At 43.9% G+C, this 21551-nt stretch overlaps 1 protein-coding gene across 2 annotated transcripts in view; it reads right to left on the bottom strand.

The window, feature by feature from the left end:
* Nucleotides 1-21244, bottom strand: part of LOC115126492 (receptor for retinol uptake stra6-like) — a 203889-nt gene extending 182645 nt beyond the window's left edge. For both annotated transcript variants that reach the window (XM_065002842.1, XM_065002843.1), the window contains exon 1: nt 21127-21244. The gene's annotated coding sequence lies outside the window, so the exon portion shown is untranslated. The remainder of the gene's footprint in view (nt 1-21126) is intronic.
* Nucleotides 21245-21551: the final 307 nt, after the last annotated feature.

The following is a 21551-nucleotide window of genomic DNA, read 5'->3' as shown; positions in this document are numbered from 1 at the left end:
GAGGTGGAGTTGGAGGGGATGTTTCCTCTACCTTGGTGGTGGAGTTGGAGGGGATGTTTCCTCTACCTTGGAGGTGGAGTTGGAGGGGATGTTTCCTCTACCTTGGAGGTGGAGTTGGAGGGGGATGTTTCCTCTACCTTGGAGTTGGAGGGGGATGTTACCTCTACCTTGGAGGTGGAGCTGGAGGGGGATGTTTCCTCTACCTTGGAGTTGGAGTTGGAGGGGGATGTTTCCCCTACCTTGGAGGTGGAGTTGGAGGGGGATGTTTCCTCTACCTTGGAGGGGGATGTTTCTTCTACCTTGGAGGTGGATGTTTCCTCTACCTTGGAGTTGGAGGGGGATGTTTCCTCTACCTTGGAGGTGGAGTTGGAGGGGGATGTTTCCCCTACCTTGGAGGTGGAGTTGGAGGGGGATGTTTCCTCTACCTTGGAGGGGGATGTTTCTTCTACCTTGGAGGTGGATGTTTCCTCTACCTTGGAGGTGGAGGGGGATGTTTCCTCTACCTTGGAGGTGGAGTTGGAGGGGGATGTTTCCCCTACCTTGGAGGTGGAGTTGGAGGGGAATGTTTCCTCTACCTTGGAGTTGGAGGGGGATGTTTCCTCTACCTTGGAGTTGGAGGGGGATGTTTCCTCTACCTTGGAGGTGGAGTTGGAGGGGAATGTTTCCTCTACCTTGGAGTTGGAGGGGGATGTTTCCTCTACCTTGGAGGTGGAGTTGGAGGGGGATGTTTCCTTTACCTTGGAGGTGGAGTTGGATGGGGATGTTTCCTCTACCTTGGAGGGGGATGTTCCCTCTACCTTGGAGGGGGATGTTCCCTCTACCTTGGAGGTGGAGGGGGATGTTGCCTCTGGACTTGTAGGTGGAAGGGTATGTTGCCTCTGGACTTGGAGGGGGAGGGGGATATTGCCTCTACCTTTGAGGTGGAGGGGGATATTGCCTCTACCTTGTAGGTGGAAGGGTATGTTGCCTCTGGACTTGGAGGGGGAGGGGGATATTGCCTCTACCTTTGAGGTGGAGGGGGATATTGCCTCTACCTTGTAGGTGGAAGGGTATGTTGCCTCTGGACTTGGAGGGGGAGGGGGATATTGCCTCTACCTTGTAGGTGGAAGAGTATGTTGCCTCTGGACTTTTGGGATTGATTGACACAAAATCAGCAAATTTTCCCACCAGCGGTGTATTTCTATCAGACTGAGGATTAAAGGCGTTATGAAGTAGAGCACATCTGTCATGTGTGCTCCCTCTTCGGCTCCCTCTTCGGCTTCCTCTTCGGCTCCCTCTTCATCACCAGGCTGCTCGTTATGGCGCACACCTGTCACCATCATTACGTGCACCTGCGCATCACCAGACTCACCTGGACTCCACCACTTCCCTGATTAATTAACATTTATGTTACCTTTATTTATTAATATATTCACTCCCTGAACTTGCTTCCTGACTCTCAGCGCACATCGTTACAGAATAACGCCTCACCTAAGGGAAGCATCAGAGAGTGGTGTTTTTGTGTGTCAGGTAGAATGACGTTGGGTCTGGGAGCCGCTACAGGCTTTCATGCCTCAGACAGATTGCCAGTCTCCCCTACCTCCGCCGCTCATCAGGCTCTCATGCCTCAGCCGGCACGTCGGGCTTTCATGCCTTCTTCGGATCGCCAGGCTCCCCTGTGTCCACTGGCTCGTCAGGCTCTCGTGCCTCAGTCGGATCGCCTGGCTCCCCTGTGTCCACTGGCTCGTCAGGCTCTCGTGCCTCAGTCGGATCGCCAGGCTCCCCTGTGTCCACTGGCTCGTCAGGCTCTCGTGCCTCAGTCGGATCGCCTGGCTCCCCTGTGTCCACTGGCTCGTCAGGCTCTCGTGCCTCAGTCGGATCGCCTGGCTCCCCTGTGTCCACTGGCTCGTCAGGCTCTCGTGCCTCAGTCGGATCGCCAGGCTCCCCTGTCCACTGGCTCGTCAGGCTCTCGTGCCTCAGTCGGATCGCCAGGCTCCCCTGTGTCCACTGGCTCGTCAGGCTCTCATGCCTCAGTCAGATCGCCTGGCTCCCCTGTGTCCACTGGCTCGTCAGGCTCTCGTGCCTCAGTCGGATCGCCTGGCTCCCCTGTGTCCACTGGCTCGTCAGGCTCTTGTGCCTCACTCGGATCGCCTGGCTCCCAGTCTGTCAGGTTCCAGCATCCTTGCCGGCGACAGGTTCACACGCATCAGCAGGTGTGACCGTTCCGCTCCTGATCCCCTGGGATCGTCTCTTGGGTTGGCGTCCTGCGGCTGGAGCCGAACATGCTGGAGAGTGGGTACCGTCAGGTATGCTCTCTCCGGTGCTCTAGGTTGCCATTCTCCTGTGTCTCAGCCGGATTGACAGGATTCCCTCGCCTCTGCAGAGGTGTCCGGTCTGCTCCTGATCCCCAGGATCGTCATTTTGGTCAGCGTCCTGAAGGTTAGGAGCCGCTCGTCTGGGAAGGGGTACTGTCATGTGTGTTCCCTCTCTGGCCTCTAGGTCACCAGGCCGCTCGTTACCTGTCACCATCGTTACGCTCGTCATCAGTATGTTGCCTTTGGACTTTTGGGATTGATTGACACAAAAGTAGTGCACATCTGTCATGTGTGCTCCCTCTTCGGCTCCCTCTTCGGCTTCCTCTTCGGCTCCCTCTTCATCACCAGGCTGCTCGTTACGGCGCACACCTGTCACCATCGTTACGCGCACCTGCACCTCGTCATCAGACTTCCAATGACACCATCACTTCCCTGATTACCTTCCCTACATGATGTCCCTTTGGTTCATTCCCCCCGTGTTACTGTTTCTGTTTCAGTGTCATGTCCGTGCGGTGTTCGTGTTTCTTGTTTTTGCATTACGTTGGCGATTATTTATTAAAACACTCCCCTCCCTGAACTTGCTTCCCGACTCTCAGCGTACATCTTTACATCATCGTCAAGATGTCCCACAATATGAGTATCTAACAATTCCGCAAGAAATCGTTTCCATCACAATTTGACACATACTTCATCTTACCAACACAACACAAAAAAGTTGCCTGTTGACATTTATAAAAAAATGTACCAACACTTCCTGTTTCCATCACGTGTCTTTAAAATATGCTGTATATAGACGCTATGACTTTACTAAAGTCATAAAGTATAATTCCGTCCACTTTTCAAAGCGCTGTTTGTGATCTAGATCACTTGAAGCCGACAAAATGAAAATAAATGCACACACAGTTTACATTCTGTGCTTCGAGTGGTAGAAATCTGAAAAGCTAGAAGTTTGAAAAGTAGACGTAATTCTACTTTCCTGTGTATATATTGTCTGTCACGTTCTGACCCTATTTCTTGTGTTATTTGTTTGTTTTAGTTGGTCAGGACGTGAGTTGGGTGGACATTCTATGTTTTGTGTTTCTAGGTTGTTTTTCTGTGTTCGGCCCTAGTATGGTTCTCAATCAGAGGCAGGTGTCGTTAGTTTGTCTCTGATTGAGAATCATACTTCGGTAGCCTGGGTTTCACTGTTTGTGAAATGTCGTTGTAAGGATTGTCGGACCAAAGTGCAACGTGGTTCAACATATTTATTCAGTGGCACAAAAAAAACAATAAAGCACAAACGAAACGTGAAACTATGGCAACTAACTAAAAACAAGATCCCCACAAAAAACCCAGTGGGAAAAGGCTGTCTAAATATGATCCCCAATCAGAGACAACAATAGATTGGGAACCATACCAGGCCAACATAGAAATACAAAAACTAGATTTACCCACCGTAGTCACACCCAGACTTAACCAAATTAGAGAATAAAAGGCTCTCTGAGATCAGGGCGTGACAGTTGGGTCTTCAGGCTACTCCAGTGAGTGTAATTGGCTCCAATTAGGAGTGGATAAATCATTAGAAGGAAGATATTCCCCTCTTTTCTACTAAAGGTATGTAATTAAAAATGTGTTTATTCTGTTGTTGCTTTGTGATATTCATTAAAACATTTAAATACATTTTATTCCACTTTACATTATTTATGTATGTTTTGACTGATTCCCTCCAGTACCTCCAGTTGAATACCTCTGAATCAATGGATTCATCTTAAGATAGGTAGGTGAGACAACAACATATTTCCCTCAACAAACTATACCTCCAGTTGAATATCTCTGAAGGGAATATTTCCCTCAACAAACTATACCTCCAGTTGAATACCTCTGAAGGGAATATTTCCCTCAACAAAGTATTTACATTATATATTTACAAATATTATTATTATTATATTAAATTATAGTTCTGAAACTATTTACCAACTGTCAGTAGTCGTAGGAAAAGACAAGAGCATTTATTTTTGGGGAGGAGCCAACAAAGCAACGCTGTCATAGGTCATAGGTCGTGTGTAACTAGGCAACAGAAAATGAAAATCAGTTCTTACTAAACAGTCAAACGTTATATTCTTATTGGAATAATGTCCAGTTAGTGCCTCCCTGTTTCAGTTCATTTCCTTCCATTTGGTGCCTAACGAACGCAGCCCTGGTGCGACAGAAAAGGTTGAATGGAATATGTAGAACAGTGTGTTTGTTTCTGAACCAGTGTCAGAAGGAGAGACCTACGGTTGGGTACTGGAGCTATTGTAACACTTTGAGGCCAGTTACCTACCTCCTGTGTGTGTGTGTGTGTGTGTGTGTGTGTGTGTGTGTGTGTGTGTGTGTGTGTGTGTTTGAGACTATGCTGGTTGGTTTTGCAACCCAATCTCCGCGTCAGGGGTTCACTCATTACAGGATTACAGTCAACGACTGAAAAGAAAAACACTCCTACTAAGTACTAACACTCCTGAGAAAACAGAGGCTGTATCCCACATGGCACCCTAGTCCCTACAGGGCCCATAGTGCTCTGGTAAATAGTAGTGCAGTCTATATGGGGTAGGATGCCATTTGGGATGCCACCAGTGTCTGGACTAGGGGGCCAAATAAGCTCCTGAACAAAGAAAAGACAGGCCTGACAAATAAAAGAGGTCGCTGAACAAAGACTTGGAATGACATCAGAGGATGCCGGCCTGATCACACCAGACAGCTATCAGGTGTGTGTGTGTGTGTGTGCGTGCGTGCGTGCGTGCGTGCGTGCGTGCGTGCGTGCGTGCGTGCGGGCGTGCGTGCGTGCGTGCGTGCGTGCGTGTGTGTGTGTGTGTGTGTGCGTGTGCGTGAGTTACTACTTACTACTAACCCCAACAGGTCCTTTGAAATAAAGCACCAGAAACAGACATGATCCTTGACAAAATTGAGGTGATTGGATCACTGATCCTTGACAAAATAGCGGTGATTGGATCACTGATCCTTGACAAAATAGCGGTGATTGGATCACTGATCCTTGACAAAATAAAGATGATTGTATTACTGATCCTTGACAAAATAGCATTGATTGGATCACTGATCCTTGACAAAATAGCGGTGATTGGATCACTGATCCTTGACAAAATAGAAGTGATTGGATCACTGATCCTTGACAAAATAGCATTGATTGGATCACTGATCCTTGACAAAATAGAAGTGATTGGATCACTGATCCTTGACAAAATAGCAGTGATTGGATCACTGATCCTTGGTGATTGGATCACTGATCCTTGACAAAATAGAAGTGATTGGATCACTGATCCTTGACAAAATAGCATTGATTGGATCACTGATCCTTGACAAAATAGAAGTGATTGGATCACTGATCCTTGACAAAATAGAAGTGATTGGATCACTGATCCTTGACAAAATAGCGGTGATTGGATCACTGATCCTTGACAAAATAAAGATGATTGTATTACTGATCCTTGATAAAATAGAGGTGATTGGATTACTGATCCTTGACAAAATAAAGATGATTGTATTACTGATCCTTGATAAAATAGAGGTGATTGGATTACTGATCCTTGACAAAATAGAGGTGATTGGATTACTGATCCTTGACAAAATAGAGGTGATTGGATTACTGATCCTTGACAAAATAGAGGTGATTGGATTACTGATCCTTGACAAAATAAAGATGATTGTATTACTGATCCTTGATAAAATAGAGGTGATTGGATTACTGATCCTTGATAAAATAGAGGTGATTGGATTACTGATCCTTGACAAAATAGAGGTGATTGGATCACTGATCCTTGACAAAATTCAGCTGATTGGATCACTGATCCTTGACAAAATAGAGGTGATTGTATTACTGATCCTTGATAAAATAGAGGTGATTGGATCACTGATCCTTGACAAAATAGAGGTGATTGGATCACTGATCCTTGACAAAATAGAGGTGATTGGATCACTGATCCTTGACAAAATAGAGGTGATTGGATCACTGATCCTTGACAAAATAGAGGTGATTGGATCATTGATCCTTGATAAAATAGAGGTGATTGGATCACTGATCCAAAATAGAGGTGATTGGATCACTGATCCTTGATAAAATAGAGGTGATTGGATCACTGATCCTTGATAAAATAGAGTGATTGGATCACTGATGATAAAATGGATTCATTGATCCTTGATAAAATAGAGGTGATTGGATCATTGATCCTTGATAAAATAGAGGTGATTGGATCATTGATCCTTGATAAAATAGAGGTGATTGGATCACTGATCCTTGATAAAATAGAGGTGATTGGATCACTGATCCTTGACAAAATAGAGGTGATTGGATCACTGATCCTTGATAAAATAGAGGTGATTGGATCACTGATCCTTGATAAAATAGGTGAGATCACTGTGATTGTGATTTACTGATCCTTGATAAAATAGAGGTGATTGTGATTTACTGATCCTTGATAAAATAGAGGTGATTGGATCACTGATCCTTGATAAAATAAAGATTACTGATCCTTGATTGGATTTCACTGATCCTTGATAAAATAGAGGTGATTGGATCACTGATCCTTGATAAAATAGAGGTGATTGGATCACTGATCCTTGACAAAATAGAGGTGATTGTGATTTACTGATCCTTGATAAAATAGAGGTGATTGGATTACTGATCCTTGACTAAAATAGAGGTGATTGGATTACTGATCCTTGACAAAATAGAATAGAAGTGATTGGATCACTGATCCTTGATAAAATAGAGGTGAAAATATAAAATAGAGGTGATTGGATCACTGATCCTTGATAAAATGAGGTGAAAATAGAGGTGATTGGATCACTGATCCTTGATAAAATAGAGGTGATTGGATTCACTGATCCTTGATAAAATAGATTGGATCACTGTGATTGGATCACTGATCCTTGATAAAATAGAGGTGATTGGATCACTGATCCTTGATAAAATAGGTGATTGGATCACTGATCCTTGATAAAATTGGATCACTGATCCTTGATAAAATAGAGGTGATTGGATCACTGATCCTTGATAAAAAATAGAGGTGATAAAATTGGATCACTGATCCTTGATAAAATAGAGTGATTGGATTGGATCACTGATCCTTGATAAAATAGATCCTTGGTGATTGGATCATCCTGATCCTTGATAAAATAGAGGTGATTGGATCACTGATCCTTGATAAAATAGAGGTGATTGGATCACTGATCCTTGATAAAATAGAGGTGATTGGATCACTGATCCTTGATAAAATAGGTGATTGGATCACTGATCCTTGATTGGATCATCCTTGACTGAATAGAAGTGATTGATCCTTGATAAAATAGAGGTGATTGGATCACTGATCCTTGATAAAATAGAGGTGATTGGATCACTGTGATAAAATTGGATCACTGATCCTTGATAAAATAGAGGTGATTGGATCACTGATCCTTGATAAAATAGAGGTGATTGGATCACTGATCCTTGATAAAATAGAGGTGATTGGATCACTGATCCTTGATAAAATAGAGGTGATTGGATCACTGATCCTTGATAAAATAGAGGTGATTGGATCACTGATCCTTGATAAAATAGAGATCCTTGTGATTGGATCACTGATCCTTGATAAAATAGAGGTGATTGGATCACTGATCCTTGATAAAATAGAGGTGATTGATTATTGGATCACTGATCCTTGATAAAATAGAGGTGATTGGATCACTGATCCTTGATAAAATAGAGGTGATTGGATCACTGATCCTTGATAAAATAGAGGTGATTGGATTACTGATCCTTGACAAATCCTTTTTTAACAATCCTAACATGAACGTTATGTTTTAGCCTACATCTCCAGCCATCTTTGATAAAATAAGGTGATTGGACAGCACGGCTCTTGATAAAATACCAGGGTGAGTGGGTTTCATCTCCAGCCATCTTTGATAAAATAGTAACCCAGTTGGATCACTGATCCTTGATAAAATAGGGTATGGGATTGATCTGATCACTTGATAAAAAAATCCTTTTTAACAAGTTGGCTGATATTAACACTGGAACTCTAACAAACAGTGGTTATGTTTTAGCCTACATCTCCAGCCATCTTTGGTCCTCTGTAACCCAGTTGGTACAGCACGGCTCTTGCAATACCAGGGTAGTGGGTTTCATCTCCAGCCATCTTTGGTCCTCTGTAACCCAGTTGGTACAGCATGGCTCTTGCAATACCAGGGTAGTGGGTTTCATCTCCAGCCATCTTTGGTCCTCTGTAAGCTCCAAGACTCTGGACAACAGGCTCTTGCAATACCAGGGCAGTAATTAACATCTCCACCCATCTTTGGTCCTCAGTAACAGCAATTTGGTTTACAGGATGAACATCTTGACATAACCAATGGGTTTCATCTCCAGCCATCTTTGGTCCTCTGTAACCTACAGCAGTAATCTACAGCACAGTCTTGCAATACCAGCAGTAATGGGTTACATCTCCAGCCATCTTTGGTCCTCTGTAACCCAGTAACCTACAGCAGTAATCTCTACAGTAACCACAGCAGTGGTTTCATCTCCAGCCATCTTTGGTCCTCTGTAACTCCAGTTGGTACAGCAGGCTCTTGTAATACCAGGGTAATGGGTTACAGTAACCTCCAGCCATCTTTCTCAACAGTAACCCAGTTGGTACAGCAGTAATCTTACAATAACCACAGCAGTAATCATCTACAGTAATCTTTTGGTCCTCAACAGTAACCTACAGCAGTGGCTCTTACAATACCAGCAGTAGTCTTTCATCTCCAGCCATCTTTGGAACCTCTGTAACAGTTGGTACAGCACGGCTCTTGCAATACCAGGGTAGTGGGTTTCATCTCCAGCCATCTTTGGTCCTCTGTAATCTCAACAGTTGGTACAGCACGTAATCTTCACAGTAACCAGGGTAGTGGGTTTCATCTCAACAGTAATCTCAACAGTCCTCTGTACAGTTGGTACAGCAGTGGCTCTTGCAATAACCAGGGTAGTGGGTTTCATAACCTCCAGCCATCTTTGGTCCTCTGTAACCCAGTTGGTACAGCAGTAATCTTGCAGTAACCAGGGCAGTAATTTCATCTCCAGCCAGTAATCTGTAACAGTAACCTACAGCAGTAATCTCAACAATAACCAGGGTAGTGGGTTTCATCTCCAGCCATCTTTGGTCCTCAGTAACCAGTTGGTACAGCACGGCTCTTGCAATACCAGGGCAGTGGGTTTCATCTCCAGCCATCTTTGGTCCTCTGTAACAGTTGGTACAGCATGGCTCTTGCACAGTAACCAGGGTAGTGGGTTTCATCTCCAGCCATCTTTGGTAATCCTCAGTAACCTACAGTTGGTACATCTCACAGGCTCTTGCAATACTCAACAGTAGTGGGTTTCATCTCCAGCCATCTTTGGTCCTCTGTAACCTACCAGTAATCTACAGTAACGGCTCTTGCAAGTAACCAGCAGCAGCAGTAAGTGGGTTTCATCTCCAGCCATCTTTGGTCCTCTGTAACCCAGTTGGTACAGCATGGCTCTTGCAGTAACTACAGGGTAGTGGGTTTGACAGTAACCACAGCAGTAATCTCAAGACTCTGGATAAAAAGCAGTAATCTAAATGGCACAGCAGTAATCTGGAACAGTAACCCTGCTAGTGGAATCAGAACTGTTTTAGGTTACAGGAAGAACATCATGACAACAATATACATTTCAGATACTTTGAGACTTTTGTATAAAAGTAATCTCAACAGTAACCTACAGCAGTAATCTCTACAGTAACCTACAGCAGTAATCTCTACAGTAACCTACAGCAGTAATCTCAACAGTAACCTACAGCAGTAATCTCTACAGTAACCTACAGCAGTAATCTCAACAGTAACCTACAGCAGTAATCTCAACAGTAACCTACAGCAGTAATCTCAACAGTAACCTACAGCAGTAATCTCAACAGTAACCTACAGCAGTAATCTCAACAGTAACCTACAGCAGTAATCTCAACAGTAACCCTACAGCAGTAATCTCAACAGTAACCTACAGCAGTAATCTCAACAGTAACCTACAGCAGTAATCTCAACAGTAACCAGTAATCTCAACAGTAACCCTACAGCAGTAATCTCAACAGTAACCTACAGCAGTAATCTCAACAGTAACCTACAGCAGTAATCTCAACAGTAACCTACAACAGTAATCTCAACAGTAACCTACAGCAGTAATCTCAACAGTAACCCTACAGCAGTAATCTCAACAGTAACCTACAGCAGTAATCTCAACAGTAACCTACAGCAGTAATCTCAACAGTAACCTACAGCAGTAATCTCAACAGTAACCTACAGCAGTAATCTCAACAGTAACCTACAGCAGTAATCTCAACAGTAACCTACAGCAGTAATCTCAACAGTAACCTACAGCAGTAATCTCAACAGTAACCTACAGCAGTAATCTCAGTAACCAACAGTAATCCAACAGCAGTAATCTCAACAGTAACCTACAGCAGTAATCTCAACAGTAAACAGCAGTAATCTCAACAGTAACCTACAGCAGTAATCTCAACAGTCAGTAACAGTAACCTAACAGTAATCTACAGCAGTAATCTCAACAGTAACCTACAGCAGTAATCTCAACAGTAACCTACAGCAGTAATCTCAACAGTAACCTACAGCAGTAATCTCAACAGTAACCTACAGCAGTAATCTCAACAGTAACCTCAACAGCAGTAATCTCAACAGTAACTACAGCAGTAATCTACAGCAGTAATCTCAACAGTAACCTACAGCAGTAATCTCAACAGTAACCTACAGCAGTAATCTCAACAGTAACCTACAGCAGTAATCTCAACAGTAACCTACAGCAGTAATCTCAACAGTAACCTACAGCAGTAATCTCAACAGTAACCTACAGCAGTAATCTCAACAGTAACCTACAGCAGTAACACAGTAACCTACAGCAGTAATCTCAACAGTAAACAGTAACCTACAGCAGTAATCTCAACAGTAACCTACAGCAGTAATCTCAACAGTAACCAGTAATCTCAACAGTAACCTACAGCAGTAATCTCAACAGTAACCTACAGCAGTAATCTCAACAGTAACCTACAGCAGTAATCTCAACAGTAACCTACAGCAGTAATCTCTACAGTAACCTACAGCAGTAATCTCAACAGTAACCTACAGCAGTAATCTCAACAGTAACCTACAGCAGTAATCTCAACAGTAACCTACAGCAGTAATCTCAACAGTAACCTACAGCAGTAATCTCAACAGTAACCTACAGCAGTAATCTCAACAGTAACCTACAGCAGTAATCTCTACAGTAACCTACAGCAGTAATCTCAACAGTAACCTACAGCAGTAATCTCTACAGTAACCTACAGCAGTAATCTCAACAGTAACCTACAGCAGTAATCTCTACAGTAACCAGTAATCTCAACAGTAAACCTACAGCAGTAATCTCAACAGTAACCCTACAGCAGTAATCTCAACAGTAACCTACAGCTGTAATCTCAGCTCAGACACCCATAAATACCCCACAAGACATACTACCAGAGGTCTGTTTAAACTACTAACACACAGCTCAGACACCCAACATACCCCACAAGACATGCCACCAGAGGTCTCTTCACAGTCCCCAAGTCCAGAACTAGCATCACCACCCTGGATGGTTCCGACCTTGAATATGTGGACATCTATAAGTACCTAGGTGTCTGGCTAGACTGCAAACTCTCCTTCCAGACTCACATCAAACATCTCCAATCGAAAATCAAATCAAGAGTCGGCTTTCTATTCCAACAAAGCCTCCTTCACTCAGCCAAGCTTACCCTAGTAAAACTGACTATCCTACCGATCCTCGAGCGATGTCATCTACAAAATGGCTTCCAACACTCTACTCAGCAAACTGGATGCAGTCTATCATAGTGCCATCCGTTTTGTCACCAAAGCACCTTATACCACCCACCACTGCGACTTGTATGCTCTAGTCGGCTGGCCCTACAGCATATTCGTCGCCAGACCCACTGGCTCAGGTCATCTACAAGTCCATGCTAGGTAAAGCTCCGCCTTATCTCAGTTCACTGGTCAAGATGGCAACACCCATCCGTAACACGCTCCAGCAGGTGTATCTCATTGATCATCCTAAAGCCAACACCTCATTTGGTTTCGTTCCAGTACTCTGCAGCAGTGACTGGAGCAGACTGCAAAAATAAAAGCTGACAGTTGGAGACTTTTATCTCTCACCACTTCAAACATCAGCTATCCGAGCAGCTAACCGATCGCTGCAGCTGTACATAGTCTATTGGTAAATAGCCCACCCATTTTCACCTACCTCATTCCCATACTGTTTTTATACAGTTTTTTATTTATTTATTTACTTTTCCTCTTTTGCAACAACAATATCTCTACCTGCATGACCATCTGATCATTTATCACCCCAGTGTTAATCTGCAAAATTGTATTATTCGCCTACCTCCTCATGCCTTTTGCACATTGTATATAGACTGCCCATTTTTTTCTACTGTGTTATTGACTTGTTAATTGTTTACTCCATGTGTAATCTGTGTTGTCTGTTCACACTGCTATGCTTTATCTTGGCCAGGTCGCAGTTGCAAATGAGAACTTGTTCTCAACTAGCCTACCTGGTTAAATAAAGGTGAAAAAAAACACAAAAAAAACAGACTATGGAAGGTGCACAGTATTTAATAGAGCCATGACTACATGGAACTCTATTCCACAGTACTACATAGAGCCATGACTACATGGAACTCTATTCCACAGTACTTAATAGAGCCATGACTACATGGAACTCTATTCCACAGTACTACATAGAGCCATGACTACATGGAACTCTATTCCACAGTACTACATAGAGCCATGACTACATGGAACTCTATTCCACAGTACTACATAGAGCCATGACTACATGGAACTCTATTCCACAGTCCTACATAGAGCCATGACTACATGGAACTCTATTCCACAGTACTACATAGAGCCAAGACTACATGGAACTCTATTCCACAGTACTACATAGAGCCATGACTACATGGAACTCTATTCCACAGTCCTACATAGAGACATGACTACATGGAACTCTATTCCACAGTACTACATAGAGCCATGACTACATGGAACTCTATTCCACAGTCCTACATAGAGACATGACTACATGGAACTCTATTCCACAGTACTACATAGAGCCATGACTACATGGAACTCTATTCCACAGTACTACATAGAGACATGACTACATGGAACTCTATTCCACAGTCCTACATAGAGACATGACTACATGGAACTCTATTCCACAGTACTACATAGAGACATGACTACATGGAACTCTATTCCACAGTACTACATAGAGCCATGACTACATGGGACTCTATTCCACAGTACTACATAGAGCCATGACTACATGGAACTCTATTCCACAGTACTATATAGAGTCATGACTACATGGAACTCTATTCCACAGTACTACATAGAGCCATGACTACATGGAACTCTATTCCACAGTACTACATAGAGCCATGACTACATGGGACTCTATTCCACAGTACTACATAGAGCCATGACTACACGGAACTCTATTCCACAGTACTACATAGAGCCATGCCTACATGGAACTCTATTCCACAGTTCTACATAGAGCCATGACTACATAGAACTCTATTCCACAGTACTACATAGAGCCATGACTACATGGAACTCTATTCCACAGTACTACATAGAGACATGACTACATGGAACTCTATTCCACAGTACTACATAGAGCCATGACTACATGGAACTCTATTCCACAGTACTACATAGAGCCATGACTACATGGGACTCTATTCCACAGTACTACATAGAGCCATGACTACATGGAACTCTATTCCACAGTACTACATAGAGCCATGACTACATGGAACTCTATTCCACAGTACTACATAGAGCCATGACTACATGGAACTCTATTCCACAGTACTACATAGAGACATGACTACATGGAACTCTATTCCACAGTACTACATAGAGCCATGACTACATGGAACTCTATTCCACAGTACTACATAGAGCCATGACTACATGGGACTCTATTCCACAGTACTACATAGAGCCATGACTACATGGAACTCTATTCCACAGTACTATATAGAGTCATGACTACATGGAACTCTATTCCACAGTACTACATAGAGCCATGACTACATGGAACTCTATTCCACAGTACTACATAGAGCCATGACTACATGGAACTCTATTCCACAGTACTACATAGAGCCATGACTACATGGAACTCTATTCCACAGTACTACATAGAGCCATGACTCCATGGAACTCTATTCCACAGTACTACATAGAGCCATGACTACATGGAACTCTATTCCACAGTACTACATAGAGCCATGACTACATGGAACTCTATTCCACAGTACTACATAGAGCCATGACTCCATGGAACTCTATTCCACAGTACTACATAGAGCCATGACTACATGGGACTCTATTCCACAGTACTACATAGAGCCATGACTACACGGAACTCTATTCCACAGTACTACATAGAGCCATGCCTACATGGAACTCTATTCCACAGTTCTACATAGAGCCATGACTACATAGAACTCTATTCCACAGTACTACATAGAGCCATGACTACATGGAACTCTATTCCACAGTACTACATAGAGACATGACTACATGGAACTCTATTCCACAGTACTACATAGAGCCATGACTACATGGAACTCTATTCCACAGTACTACATAGAGCCATGACTCCATGGAACTATTCCACAGTACTACATAGAGCCATGACTACATGGGACTCTATTCCACAGTACTACATAGAGCCATGACTACATGGGACTCTATTCCACAGTACTACATAGAGCCATGACTACACGGAACTCTATTCCACAGTACTACATAGAGCCATGCCTACATGGAACTCTATTCCACAGTTCTACATAGAGCCATGACTACATGGAACTCTATTCCACAGTACTACATAGAGCCATGACTACATGGAACTCTATTCCACAGTACTACATAGAGCCATGCCTACATGGAACTCTATTCCACAGTTCTACATAGAGCCATGACTACATAGAACTCTATTCCACAGTACTACATAGAGCCATGACTACATGGAACTCTATTCCACAGTACTACATAGAGACATGACTACATGGAACTCTATTCCACAGTACTACATAGAGCCATGACTACATGGAACTCTATTCCACAGTACTACATAGAGCCATGACTACATGGAACTGTATTCCACAGTACTACATAGAGCCATGACTACATGAAACTCTATTCCACATCAGGTAACTGATGCAGCAGTAGAATCAGATTTAAAAAGCAGATAAAAACACACCTTATGGAACAGCGGGGACTGTGAAGAGACACAAACCTTTACAATAGGCCCAGACACATGCATACACACACATGAACATATACGCACTAAACACAGATGTACACATGGATTTTGAGTTGTAGATATTTTGGGGTAGAGCATGGGCCTGAGGGCAGACACGTAATATGTTGTTACATCTGTTGTCAATCTATTGTTTTTTTATTTTTTATTTTATAAACTGCCTTAATTTTGCTGGACCCCAGGAAGAGTAGCTGCTGCCTTGGCAGGAACTAATGGGGATCCATAATAAACCCCAGGAAGAGTAGCTGCTGCCTTGACAGGAACTAATGGGGATCCATAATAAACCCAGGAAGAGTAACTGATGGCTTGACAGGAACTAATGGGGATCCATAATAAACCCCAGGAAGAGTAGCTGCTGCCTTGGCAGGAACTAATGGGGATCCATAATAAATCCCAGGAAGAGTAGCTGCTGCCTTGGCAGGCACTAATGGGGATCCATAATAAACGCCAGGAAGAGTAGCTGCTGCCTTGGCAGGAACTAATGGGATCCGAAATAAACCCCAGGAAGAGTAGCTGCTGCCTTGGCAGGAACTAATGGGGATCCATAATAAACCCCAGGAAGAGTAGCCGCTGCCTTGGCAGGAACTAATTGGGATCCATAATAAACCCCAGGAAGAGTAGCTGCTGCCTTGGCAGGAACTAATGGGGATCCATAATAAACCCCAGGAAGAGTAGCTGCTGCCTTGGCAGGAACTAATGGGGATCCATAATAAACCCCAGGAAGAGTAGCTGCTGCCTTGGCAGGAACTAATGGGGATCCATAATAAACCCCAGGAAGAGTAGCTGCTGCCTTAGCAGGAACTAATGGGGATCCATAATAAACCCCAGGAAGAGTAGCTGCTGCCTTGGCAGGAACTAATGGGGATCCATAATAAACCCCTGTCACAAGAGACCAGTTCTAATGAAATGGAATAGCCTACAGGTTTTTTCTAGCAGTGATTAAGGGGACATCCTTTCATAGCAGTGAAGACGCGCCACACTGTTAAAAACCTCCTGAAGCCAATGTGGGGCGGCAGGGTAGCCTAGTGGTTAGAGATTTGGACTAGTAACCGGAAGGTTGCAAGTTCAAACCCCCTAGCTGACAAGGTACAAATCTGTCGTTCTGCTCCTGAACAGGCAGTCATTGAAAATAAGAATTTGTTCTTAATTAACTGACTTGCCTAATTAAATAAAGGTAAAATTTAAAAAAATGTGGCACAATACTACTAAATAGGATCCAGGCTTTATCTATACGAGGGAATCTGATTTAAATGGACCCTGTGCTGCTGTGGATTCAGACAGGCACAATTTCACTATTGTATCAACAAGGGTTGGGCTCAATTAAAATGGTCAATTCAGGAAGTAGACACAAATAACAATTAGACCATTTAAAAAAAGGCCAAAGATTTTCAATGACTTCTTTAAGAAAGTTGATCAACTTCTGAATTTTAAATTGAAATATCTTCCTGAATTCCCTCCCCCGATTGTAATAGAGCCTAACCCTGGTATCAGCTTGGCTTCAAGGCTAGTGAAGTGTCTATAAGATAGATGGTCCTTCTAATGGCTTCATATCCACCGTCATCACTCAGACCCTGCTCGGGGTCTCTGGTGAACCCTTAGGAACCCCTTAACATCCTCCTCGGTCTCCATGGTGTCAGTGGGACACCCAGTTTAACACAGCAAAGCTTTTCATCTTGTGGATGAGACAGGGGACAGAAACAGCTGTCCTCTCATTAAAACAGGAGATCAGATGTCCATCTGTCCTCTCATTAAAACAGGAGGATCAGACGTCCATCTGTCCTCTCATTAAAACAGGAGGATCAGACGTCCATCTGTCCTCTCATTAAAACAGGCGATCAGATGTCCATCTGTCCTCTCATTAAAACAGGCGATCAGATGTCCATCTGTCCTCTCATTAAAACAGGAGATCAGACGTCCATCTGTCCTCTCATTAAAACAGGCGATCAGACGTCCATCTGTCCTCTCATTAAAACAGGAGATCAGATGTCCATCTGTCCTCTCATTAAAACAGGAGGATCAGACGTCCATCTTGTGGATGAGACAGGGGACAGAAACAGCTGTCCTCTCATTAAAACAGACATGTTCAGAGTTGAATTGGATAAGCACCCTAAATAAAATGTAAAGCGTTTTGTAACGGCATTATGTATCGTTAACATAAAATTGGTATTCAGATGTAGGCTTATCTCACTCCATATTTGGCTATTACTACGATGGTCAGGGTATTTACCTTTGTAGAGTAGGGAACCAGAGCCCTGTATTAGAGTAGGGAACCAGAGCCCTGTATTAGAGTAGAGGAACCAGAGCCCTGTATTAGAGTAGGGGACCAGAGCCCTGTATTAGAGTAGAGGAACCAGAGCCCTGTATTAGAGTAGGGGACCAGAGCCCTGTATTAGAGTAGGGGACCAGAGCCCTGTATTAGAGTAGAGGGACCAGAGCCCTGTATTAGAGTAGAGGAACCAGAGCCCTGTATTAGAGTAGAGGAACCAGAGCCCTGTATTAGAGTAGGGGACCAGAGCCCTGTATTAGAGTAGAGGAACCAGAGCCCTGTATTAGAGTAGGGGACCAGAGCCCTGTATTAGAGTAGGGGACCAGAGCCCTGTATTAGAGTAGGGAACCAGAGCCCTGTATTAGAGTAGGGAACCAGAGCCCTGTATTAGAGTAGGGGACCAGAGCCCTGTATTAGAGTAGGGGACCAGAGCCCTGTATTAGAGTAGAGGAACCAGAGCCCTGTATTAGAGTAGGGGACCAGAGCCCTGTATTAGAGTAGAGGAACCAGAGCCCTGTATTAGAGTAGGGGCCCAGAGCCCTGTATTAGAGTAGAGGAACCAGAGCCCTGTATTAGAGTAGGGGACCAGAGCCCTGTATTAGAGTAGGGGACCAGAGCCCTGTATTAGAGTAGGGGACCAGAGCCCTGTATTAGAGTAGGGAACCAGAGCCCTGTATTAGAGTAGGGAACCAGAGCCCTGTATTAGAGTAGGGAACCAGAGCCCTGTATTAGAGTAGGGGACCAGAGCCCTGTATTAGAGTAGAGGAACCAGAGCCCTGTATTAGAGTAGAGGAACCAGAGCCCTGTATTAGAGTAGGGGACCAGAGCCCTGTATTAGAGTAGAGGAACCAGAGCCCTGTATTAGAGTAGGGGACCAGAGCCCTGTATTAGAGTAGGGGACCAGAGCCCTGTATTAGAGTAGAGGAACCAGAGCCCTGTATTAGAGTAGGGGACCAGAGCCCTGTATTAGAGTAGGGGACCAGAGCCCTGTATTAGAGTAGAGGAACCAGAGCCCTGTATTAGAGTAGGGGACCAGAGCCCTGTATTAGAGTAGGGGACCAGAGCCCTGTATTAGAGTAGGGGACCAGAGCCCTGTATTAGAGTAGGGGACCAGAGCCCTGTATTAGAGTAGGGGACCAGAGCCCTGTATTAGAGTAGGGGACCAGAGCCCTGTATTAGAGTAGGGACCAGAGCCCTGTATTAGAGTAGGGGACCAGAGCCCTGTATTAGAGTAGGGGACCAGAGCCCTGTATTAGAGTAGGGGACCAGAGCCCTGTATTAGAGTAGGGACCAGAGCCCTGTATTAGAGTAGGGGACCAGAGCCCTGTATTAGAGTAGGGGACCAGAGCCCTGTATTAGAGTAGGGGACCAGAGCCCTGTATTAGAGTAGAGGAACCAGAGCCCTGTATTAGAGTAGGGGACCAGAGCCCTGTATTAGAGTAGGGGACCAGAGCCCTGTATTAGAGTAGGGAACCAGAGCCCTGTATTAGAGTAGGGGACCAGAGCCCTGTATTAGAGTAGGGGACCAGAGCCCTGTATTAGAGTAGGGGACCAGAGCCCTGTATTAGAGTAGGGGACCAGAGCCCTGTATTAGAGTAGAGGAACCAGAGCCCTGTATTAGAGTAGGGGACCAGAGCCCTGTATTAGAGTAGAGGAACCAGAGCCCTGTATTAGAGTAGGGGACCAGAGCCCTGTATTAGAGTAGGGGACCAGAGCCCTGTATTAGAGTAGGGGACCAGAGCCCTGTATTAGAGTAGGGGACCAGAGCCCTGTATTAGAGTAGGGGACCAGAGCCCTGTATTAGAGTAGAGGAACCAGAGCCCTGTATTAGAGTAGGGGACCAGAGCCCTGTATTAGAGTAGGGGACCAGAGCCCTGTATTAGAGTAGGGGACCAGAGCCCTGTATTAGAGTAGGGGAAAAGTGAAAACTAAATTGAACCCGTTTTGTATAATTACTAACGATTGTACAGACAGGCCAACAGAGAAAGGGTTTCATTATCAAAGGCTTTCTCTCTCTTTGCTCTCTATAGCGATCCTCGCTATATGAGCCGCATTACAATTCCCACCAAGTGGTGTAGGGTGTTGGACTTTCATGCCAGAGACCTGAGTTCGCTTCCTGTTCGCTACAATATTCTGGATTATGTTTGATAAAGACACCATCTTCCAGAGCCTTTGATGTGTCCTGTGGTTTGATCTCAGATCTCTCTCTCTCTCGTTCCTGTAACAATGGCTCTTTCAGCTCGCCACCTGTCTGCCTCACATTCCTGTCTACGACACAGGTGAGGGAACCATTTGTGTCCTGCTGCCTGAGGGAAATAGAACCCTGGCTTTCACATGAATCCCTCTTTCCCACACAAGTAGAGACATGTTGCAATTTGAGTCATTTTTTTTTTGATGACATGGAATCGTAATCTCAATTGTAGTAGGCCTGCCTCTGCCATGCATGATTTAAAAAAAATTGGAAATCATTAAATTGTAATGCGCATTTTCTCGTCGGGAGTACAGCATCGGCGGCATGTTGCGACTAATTGAAACTTTTAATAAATGATCCCATTATCTCACCCGAAATAAGGTCTGAATACAGAACAAGTAGTAAAAGAGGCGTAAATGAGATGTGTCCGCGCGCGCCTCATACCAAATCACACGTTGGGAAGAAAATAAGAGCAAACATTTTATAGTCGTGGGAAAGACGTGATCAAATATGTATTATTTTATAAGTTATAATTATATCCTACTGATATCTCCAATTGTGTTTTTTTAATTACCAAAACTATTTCCCATAACGGAAGCCTATAAAAAAAAACTAAATAGGTTTTGCGCACAAAAAAACTTGTAGCCAGTCTGCATGAGATAGGAGGCGAAGAGCCATTAACCGACTGTTCTTATCAGATCAAGTTGGCACATTTTCATAACAGTCCTGCACTTGGGAATTTAATCTAAATATAGGCTACAGTTGTGTAGCAGTGTATAATATCTGATTTATTACAGGCAGTTTTGATTGATACACTTTCAGAGTTCATTTGCACTTAGAATTAAATAAAATGTCTGACATGCCCTTGTCCCAAAGAAACACATCATTTGAACCTTGAATATGAAACCATATTGTAGTTGTGACATTGTACACAGTAAAATGCAATGAATGAAGTTTACTATAGAATCATGTAAGTCAACGAAATTACCTTTTAATATCCTGGACCCCTCTCTTCCCCCCTTGTGATGTTCTCTTGGTTTGGACAGCATGAAATAATTATCCCTAATATGACCAAGAGGTAAATCCTCCACGGCTGACAAACAACTCCCACATGGCAAAGCCAATCAATGATTAGATACACAAAACAAAACTCCCTTCAAGAGCAATAAGTCTGAGGTGTCCCAAAATGGCACACTAGTCGTTGTGTAGTGCACTACTTTACCTTATGGGCTCTGATCAAAAGTAGTGCACTACATTGGGAATAGGGTGCAAATTTGGGATGGAGCCTTGATGTTATCTAAACCTGAGAAGGTCCAGTAAATCTCTTTGGGACTTTGACCGATCTTCTTGTAGTGGGACACAACAGCTTAGCTCTGTGCCGTTGGGCATGCGCCTGTGTCCCAAATGACCCCC

The sequence above is a fragment of the Oncorhynchus nerka genome, linkage group LG17 (genome assembly GCF_034236695.1).
Source record: "Oncorhynchus nerka isolate Pitt River linkage group LG17, Oner_Uvic_2.0, whole genome shotgun sequence".
Lineage (NCBI taxonomy): Eukaryota > Metazoa > Chordata > Actinopteri > Salmoniformes > Salmonidae > Oncorhynchus > Oncorhynchus nerka.
The sequence above is the reverse complement of the archived record's forward strand: the minus strand, read 5'-3'. Positions and strand labels throughout refer to the sequence as shown.